We start from the raw sequence: 10,626 nt of genomic DNA on the forward strand, positions 1-10,626 counted from the left end.
GTTCTGTTTTGGAATTGAGATTGAAACTCAGCACCTATTTGGAATCTAGAGCACTTCAAACCAGAACCTGTGTCAAAAACCTTGGTGTAACAATGGATGGAGATCTTAGTTATAATGAGCACATCAAAACAATAACTAAATCAGCATTTTGGTACCTTAGAAATATAGACAAGATTTGTGTCTAAGCAGGATTTGGAAACAAATCCATGCCTTCATATCATGCAGGGTTGTTTATTGCAATACTCTCCTCACTGGCCTCCCCCAAAAGTCTATCAGACAGCTCCAACTAATACAAAATGCAGCAGCCAGAACAAAGAAAGGAGATCACATCACCCCAATCATCAGGTCCTTGCACTGGCTCTCTTAGATCTACTGACGCTGGTCTGCTGGTAGTGCCTAAGGTCAAAACTAGGTTGAAATGGCATTTAGCCATATGGTGCCCACTGCTGGAGATGCCTAGAGATCAGATTAATATTTTCTACTGCCTTAGATTAATCTGATGTCTTTAGGATGAGTTATAAAGTGAATTTATTATTATTATTATTATTATTATTATTATTATTATTATTATTATTATTTTGTCTTTATAGTGCTGTTTATATTAGGCTACTGTTTACATTATTGTGGGCTACATATTAATCTTGTGTCATTAGCCTACATGTAAAGCACATTAGATGACCACTGTGCATGATAATGCACCACCTTCTTTGTATATCGCATTGCACTTTTTTGCACTTCTGATTAGACACAAACTGCATTTCGTTGTCTCTGTAGCCTACTTGTACTCTGCACAATGACAAAGTTTAATCTAATCTAATGTGCTATAAATAAATTTACAAACTAGAACCTTAGAATGTAGGCTTCTAAACAAAGGATGTATGTCATTAGGTTAATTTATGCCTATCAGATATTAGCCTAAATAATTAAATGTCAGATACTTTTTAATAATTATAGTTGCCAATTAAACTATTTTAGCTTCCTTAGTTCTAACGTGTCAGCTGCTTTTGGCGCCAAAATCTTGACGCTGTCATCAAAGACGACACTGCCCTATGTGTAAAGAAATAAATGCAAACAATACTCAAAAATAGTATTTTAAAGTAGGCTTGGTCTACAATTAGAGGATGGGTAGTAACTAGCCTACATTTACTTGATTACTGTACTTTTAAGCAGAGGTGTGGACTCGAGTCACATGACTTGGATTTTCATGACTTCAGACTCGACTTGACAAAATTAGAAATGACTTGTAACTCGACTTCCATGCTATTGACTCGAGACTCGACTCTGACTTTGCCCCTTTGACTTGTAATGACTTGACTTGCGGCATATGGGTAAAATTTTATAAAAACAACTAATTTCTGCCCATACCAACTTCAGCAGCCTCAAGTTCATCGTTAATGTTACACCTGCATTGCAACGTTATTTTGCATGGAATGCAGGTCTCTTATCTATTGTGAGAAGGGGTGAACATCACTGAACATGCTACCATTTGTCGTCTGACTTGGATCATGTGATATTGTGATGGATCCTCTGATCCCTTTAATGTGGTTCGATATAGCCTAAACAATCTAATTTGCTCCACGGAGCTAACCGAAATGATCAATAAATCATCATCAATGACTGATGGCATTTCAAGCTTACACCCATATCAGCGTTGTGTTTTGCAACATTAAATATCAAGCTTTCATTTGCGGTTTTCTATCGCTCATTTGCACGTCAGTGGGGGCCATATATTCTGTACTGGAGCATGTGCTTGCTGCTGAGAAGCTCTCACGCAGAGGTTAGAAGGAGGATAATTTTGCATTATCTACCAAAATACTGTAACGATTTGATAGCTACACACACAGTTGTCCAATCAAATGTTTACTCGCGGAAGCGGGAATCAGCCAAACACATACCAAGACACCATTACATAGGAAACACAAGGGAAGTCAATAAAACAAGCACGATACACAAACAGGGTTGTCACATACAATACACCGGGTAAAACACATGAGGTAAAACCTAAAGAAAGACTACACAAGCTAACACATACATGACAAGGAAAACGCAATTACACTCACTAAAACCGACATTACACAAACCAGCATTCACACACATTGCATTCTGGGAGGATAGCACTCAGTCCAAACCACACCGACGTTACACAGCCCCCTAGCGAGCTATTGCCGTCCTTGGCAATATCTCCTCACTTAGCCATTGCCAGAACGTCGGTGTGGGCATTCACTCGCTCAGTCCATCAGTCTGTGATACCGCCAACAACACGTTGGGTGCTGCACACGCCGCAGGAGCTCACTCAACGGGGAGCCACGCTGCTAGCAATCCAGTGCGGGCGTGCTAGCAGCCACGTGGCCATCCCCGCTCGTCACCAGCTCCCTCTCAGCAGCCGCCCTCAGGCTGCACTTTCCGCGGCGTGTCACCGCGGCACTCCTCCTCTCCAGACGGGGCCCTAGGTGGCCTTACTACCGTAGACTGTGGCACCAAGCACTGGAACTCACGGGTCAACTGTCGCTGCACCTCCGTCGCTCCACTCCACAGTTGCACCGACCAGGATAGGCAGGCACCAGCTCCGCTGCAGCCAGACCACGCTGAGCTCTCAGGCCGTCAGCTACCGGTTTCGGCGTCCCTCTTCGCGCTGCCTCCTCGCAGAGCTGTCCTCCTTTGCTCCTGGCCCGCTCCACTCCGTCATGGTCGCGACGAAGGCTTGACCCCCCTCTTCTGCCTCGTGCTATCTCCCAACACAGCGAGCCTTTCTTTTTTTTTCTCTGACGCCGGCCAACAGGCCAACTAGAACAGGCGCCCACACAGCACAGTGCCTCTCACACACACCCAAACGTTTTAATTTGATTTGATAGCGACACGTTTTAATTTGATTTGATTTGATTTGATAGCGACACACAGTTGTCCAATCAAAAGTTTATTCGCGGAAGCAAGAATCAGCCAAACATATATAGCCTACCAACATACCATTACATAGGAAACACAAGGGAAGTCAATAAAACAAGCACGATACACGAACAGGGTTGTCACATACAATACACCGGGTAAAACACATGAGGTAAAACCTAAAGAAAGACTACACAAGCTAACACATACATGACAAGGAAAACGCAATTACACTCACTAAAACCGACATTGCACAAACCAGCATTCACACACATTGCATTTTGGGAGGCTGGCACTCAGTCCAAACCACACCGACTTTATAATACTTTAAAGGTGTGTATTTTTGTAGTTTAAAAATACTGCCAAATATTCTTGGTAAAACCAATAGCAGAGGTGAACAAAGTAGCCTACACAATTCCTTTACTTAAGTGAAAGTAGGCCTACAGATACACCTTGTCAAATATTACTCCAATACAAGTGAAAGTTGCAAAGTCAAAATGTTAATTGAGTTGAAGTAGAGAACTGTTTTTAAAAATATTCAAAATTCAAAAGCACAACCATTTTTCCTTTTTAATGTAATATTTTTTATACACAATAATAAGATGTAAATCCTTTGGATGGTCAATAGGTCGTCACTAGCACTGTGTATAACATGAGTGCATTCACACTGATAATTTTGACAACAAAGTGCGCTGCAAGTAGGCTACACGGATGGTGCACTCATAATGGTAAACAAGTGGAGCGCTGGACGCTCTTCGCCCTCAATGATCGCATGACCACGATGATAGAACACTTTGTTTAATACTAATGGTCTAAAAAATTGTGGCGATCAAACCTGACCCCCCTATAATAAAATAATATAATGAAAACATGGCGGTTACATACTGGAGATGGTCAGCGTCTATAAATAACAGCCCAGGTAGCGCTGTCTCCGCCTTTCTTGTTTCCCTCTACCGGTGTTTCGTCTGCTGTGTGTTTGGTTCGCTGGTGTTTCCCTGCGTAGGCTGAACGTGACGACAGGTAAAGTGTTTTGCCGAGAGCGGCCTGGTTTGGTCCTTGTCTCGAACGCTCCGTGAGTATTGCCTAGCCTCAAAGAACTGTCTTTCCATTGTTCGGCAGGTTGATAACTCCACCGAGTTGTTCAAAGTTTTGTGCGTGTTTGGTCTAGTCCAAACCGAGCTCCGTGATCGCTTTGCAATAACGAACTGTTTTATCATTGTTCAGCAAGCGATTACGGCAACAAAGTTGTTGTTCCTGGCCTGTCGGGTCTTCTGTCTTGCCCCATATGGGGCGCCAAATGTAACATGCCTTATTTCGTGGACAGAATGACTTTCATGTGACAAAACCATGTTACATCGTAACGCCTTTTGTCCACGGAATGCACAAATTGGTTTGCATTGTGTCCACGAAACACTGAAGCGAGCACATCATTTCGTGGACGAAATTGACTGGTGGCCTTTTCCTTTCATGGACATAATGCTGAATGCAGTATTCACTGTCGTAGACGAAATGTTTGGTCAAAAGTAATTCTGTCTACGTAAATACGGAATGCACCTACACGCATCATTCTGTGCATCCTATTTCAATTTCGTCCATAGAATTATTGTGTTGTGTTACAGAAGGCATTCTGTCCACGCAATAGTAACTTAACAACTTACGAAATGCATTCAGTGACATATGCTTTTATTCTGTGAGCAGCGCAACTTAAGTTGAACATAGATTACATAGGCTACCGGGGAGGGTTTCCTTAGGGCTTTCCTGGGGATTATTATTTAGTCTTTTGGGGATATTTTTATTTCTACATTTTCCTTTCCTGCGGCGCCGGCCTACCTTTATTGTAATTAATCGCCTACCGCCTCCTGGCCTGACCTAAAAATAGGCTGAATGGACTGCTACTGCTGTTGTGGTTGTTTGTTTGCTTGTGTGGTGTTCATATGTGTGTCCTGAACAATATATTCCTTTTTGAACACACCTGTTTGCATTTCTTAAAGTCTTTTAGTTAGAATTAAAACCATTTAATGTTTTGTGGTGCTTTATAAAGCCATTTAGTTATTATTTCTTAACTTTAGTTTATCTTCACTCTGTCTGAGTGGTGGTGGATAAATCCACCTGGTGCCCAACCGTTACGCTACCCCACTACCGCCACAGATATTGGCGCCCAACGTGGGGCTCGAACTATTGCTCAAACTTTACTTATTGTACTTATTTTTTAACTCGGAAGTGTTTTAAATTTCATTGTTGAATTGTGTATCATTCAGATAAGAGCTTACAGGCCTGTTTGAATTTGAATCTATGTGATGTGTTGCATTTGTATTGACTGTAGCATTGTGTAATCAGTTTCTGAATTTGCTTACTGTACTTTTGATCTGTGGTACATTAGAGTAAAATAATGGAACAGCTTGGTCCTGTTGAGACCATATCAGATTCTGAGGATATGTCCCTTCTACTAGCCCCTTCTATTCCTACACCTGGTGTACGGGTAGAGTTAGACTCTAGTTAGATGTAGAAAATCCTGTTTTTCCACCACCTCCTCTAGATAATGATGAGGGCACAATAGTTGATCTTGAGGTTTTCTCCCAGGCCATTGATTCTATGAAAACAGTGTTTGAAAGCACCATTGCCTGTCAGAGACAATGGCTTGAGGAGGGCTTGAAGCATGTTTCCAAAAGAAGCTGTTGAAGCTAAAGGGGATGTTTCTCGTTTAGTGGAAAAAGCGAATGATGACCTGCTTAATACTATTGCAGAGCGCATCAGAGAGTTACTCTCAAAATACATAGAACACATTCCGTGGAACTCTAAGCAGATATCAACTGAGTTCCAGACCCTGTTAAAAGAATCACACACTGGTTTATTGGATTCTTTTTCTATTTCTGTCTCTGACCAACTGAATAGACTAGTTAAGCCTGAGCTGCAGGACCTGCAGTTACAGATTTGTGCCATCAAAGATTCAGTTGAAAGTCTTGCTGAAAAAGTGAATGAGTTGAATGTTACACCAACTTATCCACCTTCAAGAGTCGTGAGCTCTTTTACTGGTATCAGTTCTCAAGAGGTCTTCTACTGATGTCAGTAGAGGTGGAAGCCTGAAGCGACGGAAGATGAGATTGTTAAAATGCTTTTTAAAACAATGAATCCTCAGTTAGTTAGACAACTGCGTGGACGCGCGCACACTGTGGATGAAGTTGCTAGACTTGGGAAGCAGCTTGAGAAAGATCTAATACATCAAAGAATGTATGAGCAGAAGGTCCTTATGACTAAAACTCCTAAACCTGAAGCCCCTGTCCACGTCTCAGAACCGTCAAAGATAAGTCAAAAAGCTGATTTCAAACCGCCTGCTCCTCTCTTGTGCTGGCGTTGCCAAAGCGCACACCCTCCTGGAAGCTGTCCGCAGTTTCAAGCTCAAAATCAGCCAGTAAAAAGCTTTGTTCCTCATCAGGCTAACCCCAATAAGGGTACTGTCTCCACGGTTACGAGTCGTAACCAGCCCTCCTTTAAGTCTCAGCCTGTTGTTAGGCCCTAGACAAACTCCATGCCTCCCCAGTCTGGTCCAGTGGTAGTATTGAGGCAGCTGGCAGTGCCAGTCACAGTCAGACGCTGCCAGGGCAAGGCACTGGTAGACACTGGAGCTACATACAGCTTAATGAGTTTTGATTTGTGGAACAGAATTAAAGCTCCAAATTAGAAACTTGAGCCATGGCATGAAGGGCCCCTGTATCTTGCAAACGGTACAAATACCCATCCTGTAGGTTGCAAGGTGTTAGAGTACAGTATGCATGGACATAGCTGGAGTGTTCTAACTGCGGTGCTTGCTGTTAATGTCCTCGCCTATCCTCTGGTGCTTAGGTTGGATTTCATTTCTGTTAGTGGAATGCAGCTTAATGTGAGAGATCAAGCGTATTCTATTTTGGGGGACCAACAAGGTAGAGCCTTACCTTTTCACCATCTTCCCTTTGTTCATCTGAGCCTAGTAGCTTTACTCCTGCTGATGAATTCTACATTAGTTGGGGCTTGCACCCGCCATCCTCTCTAACCACGACTTCTGCCACTGTCATAACCACTATGCCTCCATTTTCCAGTTTGGCAGAACCTAATAGGTCTATTCCTGCTGAGGACCTGCAGTCGCTGTTACAAGCTGCTGTGAGTCAGAGTAGTTTAAGTGGTCAAAATGCAGAGAAGTTACAGACTCTTCTGTTGGCAAATCCTGAGGTATGTACCACCAAACTGGGTCACACCTCTTTGCTGCAGCACAAAATAAAGCTGAAGGGTGATGTTGTAGTTACTCAAAAGCCATACCGCCTGCCTGTTCACAAACGTCAGGAAGTAAAGGCTCACATTGAAGACATGCTATCTCAGGGAATCATTGAGCCTTCCCATTCCCCATGGGCCTCACCTGTTGTTATGGTACCCAAAAAGGATGGTAGCACTAGATTTTGTGTTGACTATCGTCGTTTGAATTCCTGAATGAAATCCTGGAATCACTGGTAGGGTCTGCAGTGTTTAGCTCTTTAGATCTGAATAGCGGCTATTGGCAAGTGGAGGTTGAACCTGCCAGTCGTCCCATTACCGCTTTCATCACTCCTTTTGGCCTCTATTCTTTCAAGAAAATGCCATTTGGTTTAAAAAACGCGCCTGCTAGTTCCCAGCGGCTCATGAACAGAGTTCTACAAAGTTGTCTTGGAAAATGCTGTTTTGTGTATCTTGATGATATTATCATATATTCTGCTGACCTTGACCAACACTTTGAAGATATCCAGACTGTGTTTAATTGTCTCAGAGATGCCGGCCTCACCCTTAAACTCAAGAAGTGTCACTTCTGCATGCCAGAATTCCTTGGTCATGTTGTGAGTAAGGAGGGAGTGAGAGCAGACTCTGAGAAAACCGAAGCGGTGAAAGCCTATCGAGTTCCCACAAATCTGAAGGAAGTTCAGCACTTCCTTGGATTAGCTGGATGGTATCATAGGTATGTGCCGAATTTTTCTGTCGTTGCGGAGCCTTTGAATGCTCTAAAGAGAAAAGGGATGACATTTAGATGGACAGCTGAGTGACAGAGGTCGTTTGACACCCTCAAACAACATTTGACTGCTCCTCCGATCCTTGGTCATCCTAACACTGACTGCACCTTCATTGTTTACACAGATGCGAGTGCCATAGGTCTCGGTGCTGTACTTGCTCAGAGATCGTCAGCGTTGGCTGATGAGGAAGTGCTAGCATATGCGAGCCGGTCACTCTCTGGTGCAGAGAAGAACTATTCAACCACTGATGGTGAGTGTCTAGCTGTGATGTGGGCGCTAGAGAGATGGAGACACTACTTTGAGGGGAAAACCGTTTGTAGTGGTGACCGATCATTCCTCTCTTCTTTGGGTGTTCAACACCACTTAAGCAAACTCTCGTCTGGTGCTTTGGGCCTTACATCTGAGTTTTGTTTCACCATAGAGTACAGGAAGGGTAAATTGAACGCTGCTCCTGACATGCTCCTGACAACCTTTTATGTACCATGGACCGGTTTGATTCCCAATTTTTTTTCACGGACCGGTGGGGGGGGGGGGGGTTCGGGGGTTCCATGTTCCGTGTTGTGCTTGCATTACTTGAAAAGAACTAGCTCCAGTTATGTATGAACAGTGAAGGTAACGAACTCTTAAAAATGTGAAAAACGTGAACTTGAAGTGAAAATTGAACAATATGAACTATGAAAATTGAACAACTTGAAGCTACATCTATCATGTGTGAACATGCTTAACAAAATATGGTAACAAAACATGGGAACTAAACGTGCATTACGAATATAATCAGTGGGAGCCTGCAACAAGAAGGTTCCATCTGGGGGGGATGGAAGACAGTGACACCCTCAGTGTGTTTGAAATGTCCAGTCAATTGCGCAATTTGGTCTTAGTTGCAGTCATTGCCGAAAACCTGGCCTCGCATAGATACGTGGTGGGAAATGGTAGCAACGTTTTCAGCGCTTTTACGGCTATCTCGGGATATTCTGCTTTGGTTTTCATCCAAAAACCCGCCAGAGAGGTTTCCTCATAGCCTACACACTCTTAAGACCATAGTCATTTGCAATTTCGATCAACTGCTCTTCCTCCTGCGCTGACAAGTTAGGACTATTCGGGATATTGACAAATGGGTTACGGACCCACTCATTGGTTTGCCGTGGATGTTTGGAGGATGGGAGGTAACGCTCAAACTCATTTAAAAAAGCGCAACAAGGTGATCGCGCACCAGCTGCGAGAGAAAGGGCCCTGCCTCAGTCTCTCCCAAAACCCCCACTACTGTTTGGAACATATCAAATACACCCCGATCCACTCGTCGTACCCACAAATCAAGTGTAACCGGCAGACTAACTGCTGTACCAAGTTTGTCCTCCTGTTCTCACCGTAGCTCCTCTCCTATCGGTCACGCCCTCCAGTTAGCTTGCAGGTGGCTATGTACTCATTAGCGTCAATGGCACTTTCTATAAGACCGGCACCGGAGGTGGGCTAGTAAGTGATCCCTAGGCTCCGTACATCCTCCCTACACTGTGTTCGCTGTGCTGTCACCTATGAAAGGTATGTGCCAATGCTCCTTTTTCACTGCAAACATGTTCTTTTAGCCAGCTGTGTTTAAGTGCAACTGTTTGACAACAGGTATTTGGCTGTGTACCAGACGCTTCCGGGTAGTGTTTTGTTGATCTACCGAAGGTATTTACAAGCACTCTACACCGTAGATGATTGAACTGTATGGTCCTTTTGTAAATGCCTTCACGCACATTCACAGCAATGTTTTTAATGTAGGTCTTGACTGAAAAGACGCCGTGTACGCGCAGGTTGCACTGTCTATGGGGAGATGCGTTAAGGTAACATTGGCTGTATAGCTCAGTAAGGTTTGCCATGTAATGTGTGTGCATGTGTATGTATGTTTATATGCATGTTTACAGTAACTGGATCTACTATAATGTGTCATGTTTCGCTGTTAGTCCTTGTTATTTAACGAGCCAATAACCTTTTATTATGTTGTATGTGGGCTATGCTTGTGTGTGATTTTATGTAGGTTTGCGTACTGGAGAGATACCAGGGGGTCCCATTTCCATTCATGTTGAGTGGTGTATTCCTAGAGGTAAAAGGAAACCCTGTTGTATTGTATCTGTATTGCTTGATATTGGTTTAGTCTGTATTTTCCATTAAACAATGGATTTTAACTGCGTTTGTTTACCCCTTCAGAAAGATTGCCACTGCTGCTTTGCCTCCGGTAGATTTAAGTAATTGTAGCTCTTGCCTCATTTTGTTTTCTTTATTTTGTTGTTTTGTTTGTCCGATTGATTTGGCCTAAACATAGGCGTGGCTGTGTTCATTTATCTGCCCTCCGTCGTGGTGTGTAGGCAACAGGTGTGGTATTGGCTGCCCCAGTATTTTTCTGTGGTAATGTGTTACGGTGGTAATGCTAACATCTAGCTTTCTTGACCCAGCCAGTTATTGCCAATAGCAACCATATCTTCCCTTCTCCCCTCCAGAGAAACAGAGTGTTGCAGCTGTTCCGCGGGGCAGGTCGCCGGATCTGAGTCCTCCTCTTCGCGTACTTCACACAGTATTTGTAGTGGTAACGTGCACCTCACTATTTGCAGTGATCACTCTTTGTAGTACCTGTGCCTATGCGAGTGTGTCTGTGTGTGTGTGTCTGTGAATAGGCAACAGAATCAGCAGCACGGGTGGTGTGTCGGTCTCACTCCTCTTCCAGGACAGGTAACCTCTCCCGAACAGCTGATCAAAT

General features: G+C 43.6%; 1 long non-coding RNA gene across 2 annotated transcripts; it reads left to right on the forward strand.

Moving 5' to 3' along the window:
- Positions 1–9,275: 9,275 nt before the first annotated feature.
- On the forward strand, positions 9,276–10,626 carry LOC143106192 (uncharacterized). 2 transcript variants are annotated; one of them, XR_012983644.1, is made up of 4 exons: positions 9,276–9,428; positions 9,507–9,560; positions 9,654–9,975; positions 10,370–10,626. It is a non-coding gene; the product is annotated as an uncharacterized LOC143106192 (long non-coding RNA). The 2 variants fall into 2 exon arrangements; XR_012983643.1 differs by lacking the exon at positions 10,370–10,626 and adding an exon at positions 10,080–10,281.

Source organism: Alosa pseudoharengus, unplaced genomic scaffold (assembly GCF_046254945.1).
Source record: "Alosa pseudoharengus isolate Yale_2024_CS ecotype anadromous, Long Island Sound unplaced genomic scaffold, YU_APseudo_1.1 YU_APseudo_1.1_scf_6, whole genome shotgun sequence".
NCBI lineage: Eukaryota > Metazoa > Chordata > Actinopteri > Clupeiformes > Clupeidae > Alosa > Alosa pseudoharengus.